Source organism: Trachypithecus francoisi, unplaced genomic scaffold, assembly GCF_009764315.1.
Source record: "Trachypithecus francoisi isolate TF-2019V2 unplaced genomic scaffold, Tfra_2.0 Lachesis_group8, whole genome shotgun sequence".
Lineage (NCBI taxonomy): Eukaryota > Metazoa > Chordata > Mammalia > Primates > Cercopithecidae > Trachypithecus > Trachypithecus francoisi.
Genome location: NW_022681473.1, coordinates 105,044,384 through 105,062,974, shown reverse-complemented (window position 1 = coordinate 105,062,974; position 18,591 = coordinate 105,044,384).

The following is an 18,591-nucleotide window of genomic DNA, read 5'->3' as shown; positions in this document are numbered from 1 at the left end:
CTTTCAAGTTTAGACTTAAGAAGCCATGAGCAATGTGAAAAACCTCTGGATTGTACACTTTAAAAGGGTGAACTTTATGGTATGATAATTATATCTGAATTCAAAAACATTAAAACAGATCGGGAATGGTAGTGCATTCCTGTAATTCCAGCTACTCAAGAGGTCAAGGTGGGAGGATCACTTAAGCGCAGCAGTTCAGGACCAGCCTGGACAATGAGACCCCATCTCAGTGAAATAAATAAAATCAAAAAAATGTAAAAACAAAAAAGAAGAACCACTGAGCAGACACTCTGGCTCAGATAGAATATAATAGTAGTAATAGACTGGAATGACTCAGTCTCTCCTTTGAACCTGGATGATTCAGACTTGATGGTGTTGATCTTGGCCTTTCACAGCTTCACCCTTTCAGAAAACAAGGGCATGTGGGCGATCTTGGTGGTAGGTTGATACTCAGGTGGTACCTGTGAGCCCACCCCCTTGGGAGGGGACAGAGAGCAGTCAGCTGAAAAAGAAGTCAGTCTTTCCCTCTCTGCATATCACATCCAGCGCCCTCTGTCAGCTAAGGAATTACAAGGTGTGTAACTTTATCCTATCACGCGTAAAAATGCAATCTCTAGTGCTTAGTAAACTGGGCCTGTTTTCTTTATTTTCCTTTTAATAGGAGAGGAAGCATTTGTGCAGAGAGGTTAACATGCTCAAAATCGCTCTGAGTTGGGGAAGAGTCAGAATTTAAACAACAGATTCCTCTCCCTGCAGTTGTCACCCCCACCTATCTTTACCCCAGTAGCAAGGTAAGAGGTGAGGGAGCAGTCCAAGGGACTGTTTCCTGCCCAGAGCAGTTCATAAGGGCTTCTCATAGTCTCTGCAAGGAGGTCCATAGCATACTTGAGGCTGAGTTCCCCAATCCTGGAAGAATTGGTTGCTGGTAGTTTCAGTTTGGAAGTTGGCTTTGAAGATCCCAAGTGTGATAGAGGGGCACTCGCCCTTGACTCTTTTGTGTGTGTGTGTGTTTTGTTTTTTTTTTAATTTGGACAGAGTTTCATTCTGTCACCCAGGCTGGAGTACAGTGGCATGATGTCAGCTCACTGCAACCTCTGCCTCCTGGGTTCAAACAATTCTCCTGCCTCAGCCTCCCGAGTAGCTGGGATTACAGGTGTGCGCCACTACAGCCAGCTAATTTTTGTATTTTTAGTAGAGACCAGGTTTCACCATGTTGGCCAGGCTGGTCTCGAACTCCTGATCTCAGGTGATCCGCCCACCTCACCTCCCAAAGTGTTGGGATTACAGGCATGAGCTACCATGCCCGGTCCCCTGACTCTTTTTACCAGAGGCTTGGGAGGAGGTAGACAAGACCTCTGGGAAGAGAGGAATACCTGTCTGGGGAAAAAAATTATCATTTTAATTGCTCCCTTTCATTAAGTACTTACTGTGTGTCAAACATACATGTCTAGTGTGTACTTACATTACCTCTGTTGTCAGGGAGAGATCAGTCTGTGAATGGTTGCAGGTTAGGGAAAGCCATATTTCTGGGTTTCCCAAGAAAAGCGGGATTGGGATATCCCAGCAGGATAAACTTTTCTTTGTTCTCCCCCATATACCCTGGAGTAATAGTTAGGACCTTCATGCTGACTACTTGTTGACAGAGAGCTTGGGCACTTTACCCTGGTCACTGTGTCCCCATCAAACTTGACAGTACTGTTCCCACCCAGGATGGCTGTCTCCTGCTTTGGCCAGCTCAGGTCTTCATGCAGGTAAGTAGTGGGCTGCCAGCCAGGGGCAGTTTCCTTCTGCACATGCTGGATGTGTTTGCTGCATGGGGAAAAATTAATGCTGCAGGATGGAGCCATGCGAAGGGGCTTCAGGTGGTATTTAACATCTCCTAGGGCTATTTCCTCCTGGGCTTCCAACTGCTGAAAAGCAACTAGCTTCTGCCGCTTCCCCTAGTGGGAAGTTCAGTTTGTTGGGGGTCAAGTGGGGATGGAGGAGTCCTTCTGACCTTCCCTTCATTAATGGGGCTTAGTAGGGGAAGTCAGTGGTATCAGTCTCCTAGAGTGAGAGGTCATCAAAAAGGAACTATCAAGTTACTTAACTTCTCTGAGCCACAGTTGCCTTATTTGTTTTTTTTGGTTTTTTGTTTTTTGGTTTTTTTTTGATATGAAGTCTCGCTTTTGTCCCTCAGACTGTAATGCAGTGGCACAATCTCGGCTCATTGCAACCTCCGCCTCCTGGGTCAAGCGATTCTCCAGCCTCAGCCTCCCGAGTCGCTGGGATTACAGGCTCCTGCCACCATGCCCGGCTAATTTTTGTGTTTTTAGTAGAGACGGGGTTTCACTATGTTGGCCAGGCTGGTCTCGAGCTCCTGACCTCAGGTGATCCACCCGCCTTGGCCTCCCAAAGTGCTGGGATTACAGGTGTGAGCCACCACACCTGGCCACACAATTTCCTTATTTGTAAAATCAGGATAATATATCCCTTTCTGGTTCTTGAGAGGATCTGAAATAAAGTTATCTAGCATAGTATCTGGCATGTAGTAGGTGCTTAATAAATAGTATCTTCTCTTAAAATAGATACTTAAAGAGCATGTCTGCTGCCTCAGTGGCACATGTCCCAGTCTCTGTTGACCCCTCTCTCGTCTCATTCCTGGCCTTACCTGAACACCAGGGTTACTGTTCTCTGGCCAGGTTTGGAGAGCCAGTGTCTCTTGCTGGGTGGGACTGAGGGATGTACTATTTGAAGAAGAGTAGTCGAACAGGTGGGGATCTTCTTTCCCCTGGAGAGGGGGTGTCTAGAAGCGGGGGAGAAGTGATTGACTTGTTCCAGTGATTCTTGCCTATCTCATGGTAGCCTTCTCATGGTATCCCATTGCCCCCTGTCAGGGGAGAGGTGGGTGCTGGTGGTGGTGTCCAGACAGGACCTAGTTTGAATTTATTTGAAACTAGGTACATAAGAACTAGTGGGGGGGGTGGGGAGGGGTGGGGACTTCTCTGCATTTAACATTCAAGGGCATGTGGAATTTCAAAAGCGGTTTTCACCAGCATTTCATGTTTGGTTGTTTCTTTTGGCTTTGAGCATAGTGCTGGTTGGGGGCAGGGTGGCTTACAATGAAGATGGTCAATGGTGGACTCCTGCATGGGTGGGTGGAACTCCATGTAGGAAAACACATCACCCCTGGGCTTAGTGCGGTTGCCACGGTGTCTGTGTCTCCTCAGGGGCAGGAAAAAGAAGAGTCTCTAGGAACAAAAAAGGAAGATAATTGAGTCAGGGATTTTGTTCTCTCTCTGCTTCCAAAGCTGCAAGGCTATATCCATGAGACCTTGTGCAAGCCCCTCCAGTTCCTCAGTGGGAGGGAAGAAGTTTGGCTCTCTGCACTGGCTGTGTTTTGACAGAAGTAAAACTCTTGACTCAGCCTTCAAAGTTCAAGGGTGGGATACTGGAAGAGGATGGGCAGCTTTTTTTGGCTGTTAAGAAAGTCCCATTTTTGGCCAGTATAAAGTAGAGGAGGCAGAGTGGGGTGAGGTGTGTGGGAGTCCTGTGGGATGGAGAAAGCAGGCTGCCAAGGGCCATGTTACCTGTGGGTGATGCAGAGAGGCTGTGGTCATAATGGGGAGCAGGTAGTGAGAACTCTTTGGGGAGGGCTATGTTTGAACCACTGAGGTCTGAGCAGGGCCAAGGGCAGGAAGCATCCTGTGTTGTCTGCCTATCCACCCTGCATTAGGGGGAGGGGAGCAGAGAGCAGGAGCTCTGGGACAGGGAGGGGAGTGAGAGGGGGATGCCAGGTAGTGGGTGAGTAGCGGACTCTTATCTGCAGTGTCAGAGCACACAGAGATGGCTGAAGGTGCCACTTTAAGTGATGCCTCCTGGTCATGCTGGGAGTAGCTTCTGTACTCAGCCCCGTCTTCTGTGTGGGCTTTTGAGTGGGCACCTATGCTTTGGCAAATGGACTTTGGTTCAGAGGTTTGGTGTCTTAGGTTGCCTCGAGCCTGCACTGGCTTTGGGAGAGGAGGTAGAGGCAGCTGTGTCCCCAACAATGGATGACTGTGGCCAGCAGTTAAGGGAAGGGTCCAACTCTAAATCTCCACTGTGCGTACGTGTGTGTGTGTGTGTGTGTGTGTGCACGCGCCCAATCTCTGGCCCTTCAGATGTCTGTCTCTTCCTGCCCTCATCTCTGCTTCCCACCCCCGCCCCCCACCCACGTGCACACACCCGGTGTTGTCCTGAAACCTGAGACAGGGGTGAGCTGCATCTTGTCAGTTGTGTAGATGTGCCAGTAGCTCTACAGTGGCTCCCTTTCAGAACCTGGAATCACAAAATAAGAATCTCAGAGTTGGAAGATACCTTAAAGGGCTTCTAGTTATTCCACCTTCCCCATACCAATTAGTGTGAAAGTATTTCCATCAGTTCACTAGCTCAACTGCTATTCCCCTCTAGTACCATGGAAATGCAGTGTTTATTCGATTAATCCTAGAATCAAAGTTGGAAAGAGCCTTCGACAAGAGCTAATCCTCACACTCACCCCAGTGCCAGGATCCCCTGGCAAAACACATTTCTGTGACGTGCCGTTCCACTCACATTTGAACACTTTCTCCTCTGTCTCCCCTCCTGGGACATATGGATTCCATTCCTGAGCAACTCTAGCTTTTTTCCAGTTGTCTTTTCCCATGGCTTCACCATTTGTCTGAATTATCCAACTTGGGGCTTATAAAAAAAAAAAGACGAACTCTTTTCTGTCTGACACAATTTTAGATGCGTTGGGATAAATTTTTCTCCCTGTGCTCTACCTGTTTCCCTTCCTGGAGCCACAGCATTAAGCTAATAGGAGGAGAGCCTTGCATTAAAACTTATACAGGAAAGGAAGCAGACAATCTTTTAAATAATAAGATAGTAGGAAATTTATCTTCATACACACAGTTTTATTTTTGAAATTATTGTATTCTTATTTGTATAAATGTATGGAATACAGGTGCAATTTTGTTCCATGCACAGCTTGTATACTGGTGAATTCAGGGCTTTTAGGGTATCCATCACCTGAATAATGTACATAACGCTAATTAAGTAATTTCTCATCATTCACCTCCCTCCCTCCCTCTCACCCTTCCAAGTCTCCATTGCCTATCGTTCCACGCTCTTATGTCCATGTGTACACATTATTATTATTATTATTATTTTTGAGATGGAGTCTCACTCTGTCACCTAGGCTGGAGTGCAGTGGCGCGATCTCGGCTTACTGCAAGCTCCACCTCCCGGATTCACACCATTCTCCTGCCTCAGCCTTCCAAGTAGCCAAGTAGCTGGGACTACAGGTGCCCGCCACCATGCCTAGCTAAGTTTTTGTATTTTTAGTACAGACGGAATTTCACTGTGTTAGCCAGGATGATCTCTTTCTCCTGACCTTGTGATCTGCCCGTCTCAGCCTCCCAAAGTGCTGGGATTACAGGCGTGAGCCACCACGCCCGGCCTACATTATTATTATTTTTTGAGACAAGAGTCCCACTTAGTCACCCAGGCTGGAGTGCAATGGTGCACTCTCGGCTCACTGCGCCCTCTGCCTCCCGGGTTCAAACAATTCTCTTGCCTCAGCCTCCCGAGTAGCTGGGATTACAGGCAAATACCACCATGCCTACGTAATTTTTTTTTCTTTTTTGTACTTTTAGTAGAGACAGAATTTTGCCTTGTTGGCCAATCTGGTCTTGAACTCCTGACCTCAGGTGATCCACCCGCCTCAGCCTCCCAAAGTGCTGGGATTACAGGCGTGAGCCACCGTGCTCAGTGTGTACACATTATTTAGCCCCCACTTACAAGAAAGGACATGCAATATATGTCTTTCTGTGTCTGATTTTGTTTCACTTAAGATAATGGCTTCCAGTTCCATCCATGTTGCTGCAAAAGACCATGATTTCATTCTTTTTTTAATGACCGAATAGTGTTCTATTGTGTATATATACTACAGTTTCTTTATCCAATCATCCATTGATGGCCACTTAGATTGAGGTTGTTTCTCTATTTTTGCTATTGTGAACAGTGCTGTGATAGACATATGAGCACACACAGAAGGTTTAATGGTGTTCATGGATACCTCTCCTAGAGGGCCTTGTCCCTCTCCTCTACCCTCAGTTCAACAGCAGAACCAAGCGTGACAACCTGTGCCAGAGGCTGACACCAGCGGGAGAGGCAGGAGGAGAAAAGGATGCAGGACCCTAGGAGAGCCATAATGTTGCCATTAGAAGAAAGCTGTTGGGCCCATTTGACTTTTTTTTTTCCCCTAGTTTCTTCAACCATCCTTTTTAATGCATGATTTTGAGTCTGACACTGACTTCTCTGAACTCATTCCAGTTGGGGTGAGCTGGGCCATAATGTTCAAAGTGTGCTGATCAGAGTATAGTCGGTATCACTTCCCTCAGTGTAGACATTATGCATGTGTGTGTATGTGTGGTGTATATATATGTATAGTGTAACCTCAAACTCCTGGGTTCAAGGGATCCTTCTTGCTTCAGCCTCCTGAGTAGCTGAGACTGTAGGTGTGCACCACCATGCCTGGCTAAATTTTAAATATTTTGTAGAGATGGGGTATCGGTATGTTGCCCAGGCTGGTCTCCAACTCCTGGGCTCAAGTGATCCTCTTGCCTCAGACTCCCAAAATGTTGGGATTACAGGCTTGAGCCACCACACTCAGCTAGATATTCTATTTTATTTTATTAATTTTTTTAGTGGGTTGAGTGAAAAGTTTAATAGAAGAAAGCAGAGAGGAGAGCAGCTCCTTGCAAAAGAGAAAGAGATGTCTGAAAAAAGCCTATATATCCTATTTTAATCAGTGTATTTAAGATTGGATTCGCTTTTTTTTTTTTTTTTTTGAGATGGAGTCTCATTCTTTTTGCCCAGGCTGGAATGCAATGGCATAATCTCAGCTCACTGCAACCTCTGCCTCCCAGGTTCAAGCCATTCTCTTGGCTCAGCCTCCCGAGTAGCTGGGATTATAGGCACCCACCACCACGCCTGGCTAATTTTTGTATTTTTTAGTAGAGATGGGGTTTCACCATGTTGGCCAGGCTGGTCTCAAACTCCTGACCTCAGGTGATCCACCTGCCTGCCTCGGCCTCCCAGAGTGCTGGGATTACAGGTGTGAGCCACCATGCCTGGCCTAGATTAGCTTTCATGTGACCACATCACACCATGGATTCCCACTGCACTAACTATTGTCAGAAGCTCCTGTGTCTCCTTTACACTTATTGTGAGAAAGGAGATGGAGCCATGTTGCACCCATGTCTTTATTTGTGCAGTTGGTGTTTTGGACTCAGTATAGTTACCGTTAACCTCTAGAAATCCTACTTTCTTGTTCCTCTGTGCTTTCTCAGCATGAAAGTGGTAGGATGCTAAGCCTTGTCCTGGTTTGTCTTGGTGCAGGAGAGGAGGAGACCAGAATGGGAGTTAGAGTTACTTGGGCCCAGTTACACTCCTGAGGCTCAGATGAGCCCGGCCAACATGGCCTCATGCTGGAGAGGACTTAGCTTCTGAGTCAATTTGAAAAGTCTTTTGATATGAGTTAAAGAGAAAATGTGGGCTGGGGGCAGTGGCTCATGCCTGTAATCCTGGTGCTTTGGGAGGCTGAGGTGGGTAGATTGCTTGAGCCCAGGAGTTTGAGACCACCCTGGGCAACATAGTGAGACCTTGTCTCTACAGTAAGTTAAAAGTTAGCTGGGCATGGTGGCACCCACCTGTCGTCCCAGCTACGTGACAGGCTTGAGGTGGAAGGATCACTTGAGTCTGGGAGGTTGAGGTTGCAGTGAGCTGTGATTGAGCCACTGCAGCCAGGGTGACGGAGTGAGACTCTGTCTCAAAAAAAAAAAGTTGTTGGCAAAGACAAAACTACTATTCAAGCACTCATATGAGGTGCTAGGAGACCCTCAGGCTTTGTGTGGCAGGGGCCAGGAGGGCCCTGTCTGCCCAGTTATACTTAGGAACTCAGAATTTGAACTCTTGCTACTGCTCCCAGAGCAGGATCTGCTTACTAATTCAGCCATTTTCTGAGTTTTCATGGCACTTTGAGGACAGCATTTATCGTACTATTTTGTGCGTTGGGAGTTCCTATGGCCAAAAACTGTTTTTTATTCCTTTTCAAATCCCTAGCTCCTAACCCAAGGCATTACACCCCAGAACTAATAGCTATCATTTACTAAGTACTAACTTAGGCACTAAAAACAGGTACTCTCCATATATTAATCTCACAATGACCCAGCAAGGTTAATGCTAATATTTCCCTTTTGTAGGTGAGGAAACTGAGGTTAAAGACCACAGCTCTACCAAAGCCTCTGCTCTTTCTTCAAGTGAATGAGTGAGTCTGGGGCGGTTGCTCTGAGTGAGAATAGGCCAGAGTGGGTTCAGGGCATGCAGGAGCCCCCACACAGCTCATTCGTGGAGGTGTCTCATCAGCTATGCTCATTGATTGTCATGTCTGCAATATCAGATGCATGCTTAATTAGCACATGAACCCTCCTGTCAGATATTCCTGGAGGGGCTCTGCCAGCCAACCCAGGCCCAGCCGTAGGAGCCTGCTGCTTTCATGGAAACAGGGTGAGGAAGCATGATGATCCCAGTATTGACAGGGATCCTGAGAACAGGAACGTCTACGGCTTCGTAGTGTGGGGAGCAGATTCAGGATGAAGCCCTCTCTACAGGATGTGTCCAGTATCCTCTGCCTCAAGGCCCTTGGTTCATCGACCTCTTCCCTACAGCCTTTGGATTTTGCACCACTCTTTGAGGCCTCTGTGCTTTTTTCCAAGCTCCTGCTTCTGCCCTGGTCTTCCTCTCCCTAGCAAATTCTTACTCACCCTTAAGGGCCCAGCTCAAATGTCACTTCCTTTGTGGAGTTCTCCCTGGCCCCCTTGCTACCGGCAGAGTGGCAGGATCAAATGCTTCCTCTTCAGGCTTGCTCCTATAGTACTTGTACCTATCTGACTCTAATGTGAGTCTCTTCAAATTACAGTGTTTTTGATGTGTTTTTCTCCCCCTGCCAGACTTAGGGCTTATTCAAGGCAGAGACCACAGTCTTCAGCATCCGTCACAAAGCCCGGCCTGTACAAGACACTCAATACATTTAATTTGTTGAATTAAACTGAATGCTAGTTTGAGATTTCATTGCAGGTAAGAACTGAGCAAGTGTAAACTTCCAGAACTCAGCAGCTATTTTATTAGTGATATGCAAATATAGGTATGGCATCTTTGAAATCTTCCCAAGGATTCTGTGATCCTTATTTTTCCTTTTCACAATAATCCCCTCCTACATGGGGAAAGGGGGGATAAAATCCCAGTTTGGCCCCAGCCTGGGGAGAATCTTGGCATTAGGCTGGGAGACCATGGTGGGAGGAGGCATGGGACTGAGGCCTAAAGGCCATCAACCAGACTGCAAGCTGCCTGAGTGCAGGATGTGACTTCCCCTGTCTCCCACGCATCTGGCCACTGCTTCGCCTGGAGTGACTCAGGACTGGGGAATCAGGGGTGGGCAGCAGTGCAGAAAAACCCATCTGCACCAGCCTGGGGCTCACTCTTCTCACTACCTCATGAGGCCATGTGGAGTGTGGACTGTTGCTGCTGTCCTGGTCCCCCAAATGCCACAACTGCTGACTTCTGATGTAAATATTGTACATTTGTTTATTACTTTGCAGCGAATTTGCATCAACTTCTCTGAATGACAGACATATAGAAATTCCCTGATATGACCTCACTTCCACACCCCAAAAAACCACAGTGGTCCCTATACCTCTGTACTCAGGGACTCCCAACCCAGGTAGGCAGAGAAAATGGGGTTTCTGAGGAGCCTTGGATCAACCGGGCACCAGCCTAGGAGGAAGGGATCCAGGAATCCCACTACCCTTGAGCCCACTGCTCTGGCTTCTCTTCCTTGTCTCTCGGGGTTGTGCGGGGTGAGGGCATGGGGGTTTGTGAAATGTCTTACTGATTTTGCAGTTCAGGCTAGGAAGTCATTTGGAGAAAATCGGATGAAAAGTAGGGTAAAGGGGAAAGAGGGGCTTTGTGACTTAGGTGGGCTTTTCAGGACAGGAAGCCACACCCCGAGCCTTACAAAGCAAGCTGGAAGGGGCTGCCCAGCTGCAATGGGGATGGACTGATGCAGACTGCTCAGTGTAGCCACCTGCTGGACACATGGAGCTGTAGCGTTCTGCTCCCTTCATGCTTCTTACCCTGCTGCTGCGCCTGCTCTTCTTTCTTCCTTCTTTCTCTTCCTTCCACCTAGTTCCACCCCCGCCCCCACACCTGCTTTCCCTCTTCCCTCAGGTGTGACTACCAAGATGCATCTGTCTTGGCCCAGGGCTGGGGACTCTGAATTTCCTCCTTGGGTGATGACTGAAAGGGAGCAGCCACCTCTGGTTGAGGCCAGAGAGAAGGCTTTTCATCTCCATGCTCAGTCTCTCCACCTTCTCACTTGGCTTGCTGGGACCCTGCACTTGGCTGCGATTAGAGACCATTGAATTTATTGTCCAAACTGGGATACTTCTGAGAGTGAAGGGTGTGTGTGCTTGCTATTAGTAATTATGCAGAGACAACAGGTGTAGACCGGAATTGTCCCAGGCCAGCGGGGACTCATGGTAAGCATAGTTCCCAGGGTCCCCCGGCCTCTTCATCCCTGCATCAGGTGTGGAAGGCTAAGGCGGCCAGCAGAGGCTGCTGCGGCACTTGTTATGTGCCTTACTATCTAAAAAGCTCCTTTTGCTATGCTGGGACTGTGGTGGGTGAAGTTGGTTGTCGTACAGGGCTAAGGTCCCCTGAGTAGTGATTGTACCAGAGAATGAAGCTTTGCTCACCTGGGCCTGGTGCACAATGGGATAAGAAAGCTGCCTGCTTCCTCTAGTTTGGGTCGGGGACACAGCCCAAAGCCCCAGGGCCTGGCTTCTCAGAAACTCCCCATCATCCTGGATTGGACTGTGCCTTTCCTGAATTCTGACACTTCTTATTCCTGCCCCTTCAGGCAAAGACTGGACAAGCAGTTTCCTAGCACTGCCAGCTCTGAGGCTGGTGCCTTTCTAGGGGGATTATTGGCCTTCCTGGATACATTGGCGAGAGGGCTCATGGGTCGGCCAGAGGATGCCCTGGCCAGAGGGGACCGAAGAATGCCTGACAGTTTTTCTGCCTGACTTTCAGGGGGGAATTCAGACCAGCCTTGGAGTCCTGTGAAGGAGAAGTGCTCCTGGAATCTTCTAGCCCTTCCTCTTCCCACCCAGTTCTAACTGGCAGAAAGACCTCATTTCCTCTTCCCCATGTGGGATCCCTTGACCCCTCTTGCAGTTGGGAGACTTTGATCCTTGCGGGAGGAAGGGGTTGCTGTAGCAGGATGAGGTCCCTCACTCCCCTGGCCAGGGGAAGCATGACCTGCTGAGCTGGAGTCTGGCCCCCCGAGCTGTCGTGGCCTGACAACCTGTGGTTGCTTGCCCAGTACCACCCCCTCGCTCCCATCTTCTCTCCCTGCTCACTGGAAAGGAGAGGCCAGTATCAGGCTTTCCAGGCTCCATACTGGTGATCATACCATGGCAAAGGGCGGTATCTCACACGTGCTGTAGGAGAGCTGCCCTGCCTAAGCAGAGAATTCTGGAGCAGCAATGGGTATCCCGGGCAGCCACAGGGATTGCCATGGCAACACGCGAGGCAGCAGCAGCAGGAGACTAGATGGAGCAGGCCCTCTTCTAGGCTGGAGCTGAATTCCTGGGGTGGTCAGGAGAGGGCTGGAGGGCAAGAAAGAGATCCATAAACACACAGGTGCCCCTGACACAGGGCAGTGTGCCTTTGCTCATGGCCCCTTGTCAGTGGAAATCCCACACTCCCTGGTACATGTCTGTTAGGCGACCAGCCTGGGCAGAGGGCTTGTTGGTGTGTGGAGAGGGGGAAGGGGAATCAAACTGAATGGCAGAGAGATTTGTTTTCTCAGTACCTCTGAAGAATAGAAATGGGTTTTAGGCTGCGCCAGCCTGCGTTTCTACCTGGGGGACTCTGAGCCATCAAAGTTAACCTAGACTAGTAACCGGGGATCAGTTACTGATCTGTAATATGCTTTCCAACTTCCCATTGTAAAAAGCAGCCTATTTGGGAAAAAAATAAATGGAAGATAAATGGAAGTGCTTTCCTTGGTCTCTGGTGCCACCGAGTCAGTGTGATTCCCTCCCTCCCCAGTTGCCTCTGCCTGCTCCTCACTCATTACTTCTACTCAATTAGCCAAGGTTGGGTTAACCCCTCAAGAGCCAGGATTTGGGTGAGAGGGGACTGCTGTCACCTTCTACAGGCACGCCCTTCTCCCAGCATGGTTCTCGGGAGTGCAGAGCAGGCCAAGTCCAAAGCCTGCCAACCTCCTCCCCACCCTCTCTCTCACTGCCAAATCTGACTTTGATTAGCGTGTGGAGGGGGAGGAAAGCAGGAAAATAGAATATTAAAATCTTAATTCAATTTAAAACACTGTCATTCACAGGCATGCCAAACAGTGAGATGACTAATTATTATGCAAATGAGGCAGATAGAAAAATGATTAATAATTGCACAAATTAAAAATTATTGTAAACATCCTGTGACGAGTGATAAGTCCGATGGAGAGGCGAGAGCGGTAGGCCGGGGAGGCCATGGCGGAGCTGGCTCCTGCATCCTTATTCCCTCATTAGAGGGATTTAATTAGCGCCTGATGATGGGGCTGCGTGCTGCCAGGGGTGGAGGAGTTGGTGGCCAGGGCCTGGGCAGTCTGTGCTGGATCCTCGGTTTCTCTCTGGTTCCTCATCGTTGCTCTGTGGCTGGGGCTGGAGCTGGCTGCGCAGGAGGAGGGGTGGGTTGGGGTTGGGGAAAGGCTGGCCACCATAGAGGAGCAGGTGCTGTGCAAAGCTTCTCTGCCCCCTTCCACTGGCCTTTTGCCCGCTGCTACCTCTGTCATGCAAGTCCTCAGGTGTGGGTCAGGGATGACAGTGTGGAGACCCCTGGGTGGGGAGCTGTGGGCACATCCTGATTCAGCCGGGCAGATTCCTTGGAGTTTAGTGAAGGGACACACGAGGCATGCCCCCGGTGCTGCCAGGTCCCAGGGAGGATGGACAGGTACATGATGCTGCCTGGGGCCTCACGGTTGCCTTGGGTCCAAGTTTCCCTGACTCTGCTGGGCACACGGAAACTAAATCAGTGTCCTGAGCCAAGTGACTTGCCCTTACCCATGTTGAACCTGCATCCAAGTGTCTCGCAGCAGGGAATGCTTAGGAGCCACTTTGGCTTGGGTGGGCACGGCTGCTGCAAGACGGGACAGAGGAGGCCGAGCTCCTCGGGCCCAGCAGCACCAGGTGCTTTCCAGGGCATGCAGCCCTCCTGGACTCCTCCCGACCAAATAGGGCAGAAGCTGACATATTCTTGACAAAACATACTGGCCAGCCACAGTACAGCTTCCCCCTGCCAGTCCCCGAGCCCTGAACTCTGAGCAGGAGGGGATGGGACTGGGTCAAGGCTCAGGGACAGGTGGCTGATGATGGGAGATCCATCTCCCTGCTCTACTCCCAGTCACCATGGACCTTAGGGAGAAGGTATTCCTTGTCCAGAGAAGACTGCAGAGTAAGCTGGGAGGTCGAGAGCCTGGTGAAGAGCTTTTGCTATTCAGAGGAGCAGTGGATGCTGGAAATTATGGCAGTTGGGAGGACTTCTGGATAAGGCGAAGGTGGGGATCTGGCCTTTGAAAGATGTAGAGGACTCAGAAAAGAGGGTTGGAGGTGAGAAACAGAGAGAATAGGGTTATCCAAGCCTATATATTCTCCCTAAGAGCCCAGGTTTTCCTAACGGGGCTAAGAAGCTGAGGTTTTCACAGGCCAAAGGCCCAGCCTGTATGTCCCTGAATTTCTCTTTCTGAGACTGTGGTGTACAATTAATTTCTTTTTCCTGGTGAGGGTTTGGAGGTGAGAAAGGTTTATATCTGTTTCAGGACTCACACAGTTATCCCAGGGTTAATAGCCTGCACACAGCCTTGTCACCATGGTCACCAGTGCCCTTCGTCCCACCCCCTCTCTGCCAGCCTCATGTCTTCACTCTGGTTCCTGGGTTTCTCTAGTCCCTTTCTGATTCCTGGAGGAGGAAATTTCTTTCCTACTGGGACTGCAGGTCCACCCCTCTGACTTCTGACTGAAGCTTCCTGGACTCTGAAGGCTCTCCCTTCGCTGTGAACTGTTTAGCCATAGCTGCCAACCTTCAACAAACTGCCTTCTCCATCTCCTCTCTTTGCCCACTCCTGACTCCTGCCCTATGCTACCCTGAGTCCCTCCCCACTCCTGGATTCTTATTCTGTTTTTATTTTGTTTTGGTTCTTCTGGGGCTCTGCTGAGGCAGCAAAGGGTGATGGGGTGTGGTACTGATTCTGTGTTTACCTTGGACAAGTTATGCCACTCTCTGTTTCCTCATTGTTATAACTGGGAAAATACTACACCTCATGGAGTTTTTCACGTACCCTTTCGCATCTTCATCCGTTCATTTATTCAATCAAGACTTCACTTCTATGCGTCCGGTGCTGGGGATGCAAAGCTGCAGATGGTCTCAAGGAACGGGAGCCCTGCTGGGAAGCAGATAAAGGAACAGCATGCGCAGAGGCCCGGAGGAGGGAGGAGAATAGAAGAGTGGAGATTGGCAAGGGATTTGGGGTGGCAGGAGGACAGGCTGCACTGGGGAGTGATGGAGTGGAGGCCTTTTGTTTCCTGGAATTTCAATACGATTTTGTGGGCTCTGAGCAGGTAAAAAAGGACTTTGTTGGGGGGCGGCAGGCAGGACTAACACTGTGTTTTAGAAAGACCATTTTGGCAGCAGTGTGGAGATGGGCAAGGCTGGAGGCAGGGTCCCCACCCAGAGGCAGCTGCTGCTGTCTGCACGAAAGACAATGAACTGTGGCCATCAGGTGTGGCTCCAGAGTCCCAGGAAGAGGAGAGAGGTTTGTCACGAGTCAGAAAAGGCAGGATGCAGCGTCTGAGTGACTGTGAGGGTGACCGAGGAGTCGTCTCGGGTGACACGTGGGTTTCTGGCATGGAACAGTGCTCTTCTTTGAGAAGAAGGATCCAGGGAAGAAGAAGAGTTGATGATGGTGTTGCTTTGGGAATCTTGGGAATGGCCACCTTGGATGTAGTTGCCCGGGATGGAGCAGGAATTGAATATCTGCTATTGAATATTTGATATTGAACATGCTGAGTTTGGCGCTGCATCTGCCCTGCCTGTTTTATTTCTCACTCTGACCATACCTAGATCTTGAAAGGGGGCTTGACCCTATCCTGAAGCTTGGCCCTGACCTTCTGCCTTTCAACATTTTGGTTCATGGGCACCTGCTTGCAGACTTTCTGAGATGAACTCCTCAGCCATGTCTACATTCATTCCCACAGGCTCCTGGTAGATTGGAAGAACCCACCTTTGACCCTGTGGCATTGGACTTGGGTTGTTGTTACCTCTGTTCTGTGCCATGGGGAAGAAGGCTCTTCTCTGCTGAGTCCTAACAGGCAGATACTGGCTGTCAATCCTTTCTAGATCCCTCCTGGGTGCCCATGCTCTGAGGCTACTCGGAAGGGGGTGTGTTGTTGCTGAGACCCCTGAGTCTCGCTACTTCAGGCCTGCGCGGGCCCTTCTGACAACAGTCCTGCCTTCTATGTGCCCAGGCTGTCCCCTCACCTCAGGGGTGGAGATAAGGCCTGGGGTCTGAGTTTGAGGGGACTGATGCCTGGCAGGGCTCCTAGCAGTAAGGTGGAACTGCTTCCCTCCTCAGAGTGATTTTCCAAACCAGCTTCCCACTCTTCTGAGGCTGCCACCACCCCTGGGAAGCATGCATTTGTGGTTGCCAAACAGTCGAAGGGCAGTGGCTGTCTCTTCCAGGGCAATGTGGGCCTGCTTCTGGCTCCCCCGGGAGGGCTGCACCCCCACCCACCTGTGCCCCTCATTAAGAGTAAGCAGTCCAGAGTGCAGTACATGGTGGGACCCGTGAGGACCCCACCCAGAGCCCCTAGTGGTCTCCTTTATGCCCTCCGCAGTTCTCACAGTGCCCTGGGAAAGTCCAGGTGTGTGCTTTTGCTCTCTGGAGAGCTCCTGGTCACTTTCTAATATGTCTCTAGCAACTCAGCACCATCAGTGTTGCCCCAATATCTCTTCGGCGGAATCCCTGTCAGGCTTCTGGCATTCATAACTACTTCCCACAGATGCCCAGGAACACTCCGGTCATTCCCAATGAGCTCCCAGTAGTGCCAGGTTGCTCCCAGACCTCACAGTGGGCTTTTAGCGATCCCACATTGTGTACCCAGGAGCACCCGGTGTTCCCCCAAGAACGTTCCAGCATGTTCCCAAGAATGCGCCGACACATGGCGTCAACATTCCACTGCTCCTGCGAGATTTCCAGTAGATTCCATTACTTCTCAAGCTATCTCCACCAATGCCGCCGATGTGCCTAGAGGAGAATCCTCTGAACTGCTGACCAGGAATGAAGAGAGGTTCTTTGCCCAGTCCTCCTGCAAGACTCCTGGGCTTTCCTGCTGTGGGAGGCTGGTAGGGAAGGGAAAGGAGTGGGAATAACATTTGTCGAGTAATAGCCGTAATGCAATAAACTGCAAGGTGGGTGGTATCCCCATTTTATAGATTCAGAAACTGTTACCCAGAGAGTGGAGTAATTTTTTTCCAAAGGCAGTAAATGGCAGGGAGCAATCAGAGGGCAGCTCTGTCAGGTCTGACTACATCCCTGCCTGTCCAGAGCCTGCAGAGACCCAGAGAGAAGGGAAATCCCAGGGCCAGAGACACACAGAGTGGGGGCTGGGGAGGGTGGGCAGTGGGCTCTAGGCTCCTTCCTTCCCTCCCTACTTTGTTTTCTCCTTTGGATTGCAGGCATATTCGTTCCTGAGAAAGAAAGGAAAGGGGTTAGGACTGGTAGAGCCGTCCTGGTTTCTTTGGAGAGAAGCTGTGGTTCCCAGGAACGTCTTGGCTCTCAGGGGACTGCAGGGGTCAGATCCATCCTCTCCAGTTTCACATGCCTACTCAGCTTCCACATTCCACATCCAGTGCTCACCAGACTCACCCATCGGCCCAGATGACCCAGTTCCAGGGCTGGTCTCAGGGTTCTGGGCTCCCTCCTTGACCTCCCCTTAGCCCTGGACATGGCCTCAAACTCCATCCAGGTCCTGGGTTGTGCATCTGCCTTCCTGCCCCTTGCCCACACTCGCTGCTGCTCTCCCACTAGCTGCCTTCCCTGGCATGGGTGACCTTGCTAGTGCCAGGGGACTCTGAACAGCACCGACTCAGCAGGTGGGGCGATGGAGCCGCTTTGCAGGTGGGGAAATGGGAGCAAGGCTGGTTCTTTCCCTTCCCTGACCCAGCGGGGTCCCTTTGCCCTTGGGAGTGTGGATAGAAGGGTAGGGAACTGGACAGGGAGGATGAGGTCCAGCGCCCTGGGTGAGGGCCCTGGTGGGGGAGGCTGTGCCAGGTGGCTTGGCCTCCCCAGCAAGGACTCTGCCCCTTGCTTGTTCCAGCCTGTTGGGGGGAAGAGGAAGAAGGGCTCTGGTGCTGTGTCGGGCAGCAGCTTCCCACACGGAGTCGGGAGGGGAAAGTGGAAACACACCTTGGCTCCTGACCATCTCCTCCCCACCCCCACCTCCACCCCCACTACGGCAGACATTGTTGGAAGGCATATTAATGGAGGGGTTAGGCAGTTTGGAGACAGACTGCCTAGGTTCGTGTCTTCTATCTCATTCTAGCTGCGTGACCTTGGACATATCACTTAGGGTCTCTGAACCCCGATTTCTCCATTTATAAAATGTGACTAATAATGTTACTTACCTGTCACATGGTAAATGCTCAATTGAAAAGGTTAATGTGAGAATGTCATTTTCTGTCTGTACATGATGCTGCATACAGTCACACTAGCGCACATATGTGATTATGTGTGGACTTTCTGTGTGCTTTGCCCTTCTCCAGCTTTGCTCTCTGTCCTTGTTGCTTCCAGAAGGTTGAGAGGGAAGTGAGGGGTCTGCTCCTGACAATGCTGACTACTCAGGGCCTGAGTGCTGCCCACGAAAGTCGGTAGCAGAGGAGAGAGGACTTGGCCTAAGCAAGGGAGCCAGGGCCTTGCAGGGGAGAGGAAAAGGGGGCAGGGGGAAGGAGAACAGGGAGGGTGGCCGGGTATGGCAGGAGTCAGGGCATCTCAGAGGTGTGAAGGAGCTGGGGTGCTGCCTTCCCGCTCGGGCTCACCTGTCCAGCCCCCACACTGCCCTCCACACCAGAGACCCAGCAGTGCTTCTGCTAAGGCCCCTGGCCAGGGGGTGTGGGCCACCTGCACCTACTGCTTGCCTTTGGGGGAGATTTTTTGGCGGGGGGGATTCTTGGCTGTCTTGGGTTGTGCTCCTCCTCGTGGTGTACCCTAGGCAGGGAGCAGTTCGGGGAGGATGGGAGGCTGCCATGAGGGTTATAGACGGGTTACTTCACAGACTCCATGAGTCTGGGGTTCCTTCTGTGAAATCTTAGTGACAGGACGCAGACCCAAGGTCTGTTGGCGTGTGGCATCCTTGCCTCAGGAACTCTTCAGCAAGTGCTGGAGTTCACATAGCCAACCTGAGGGAAGGGCCTCTCCTT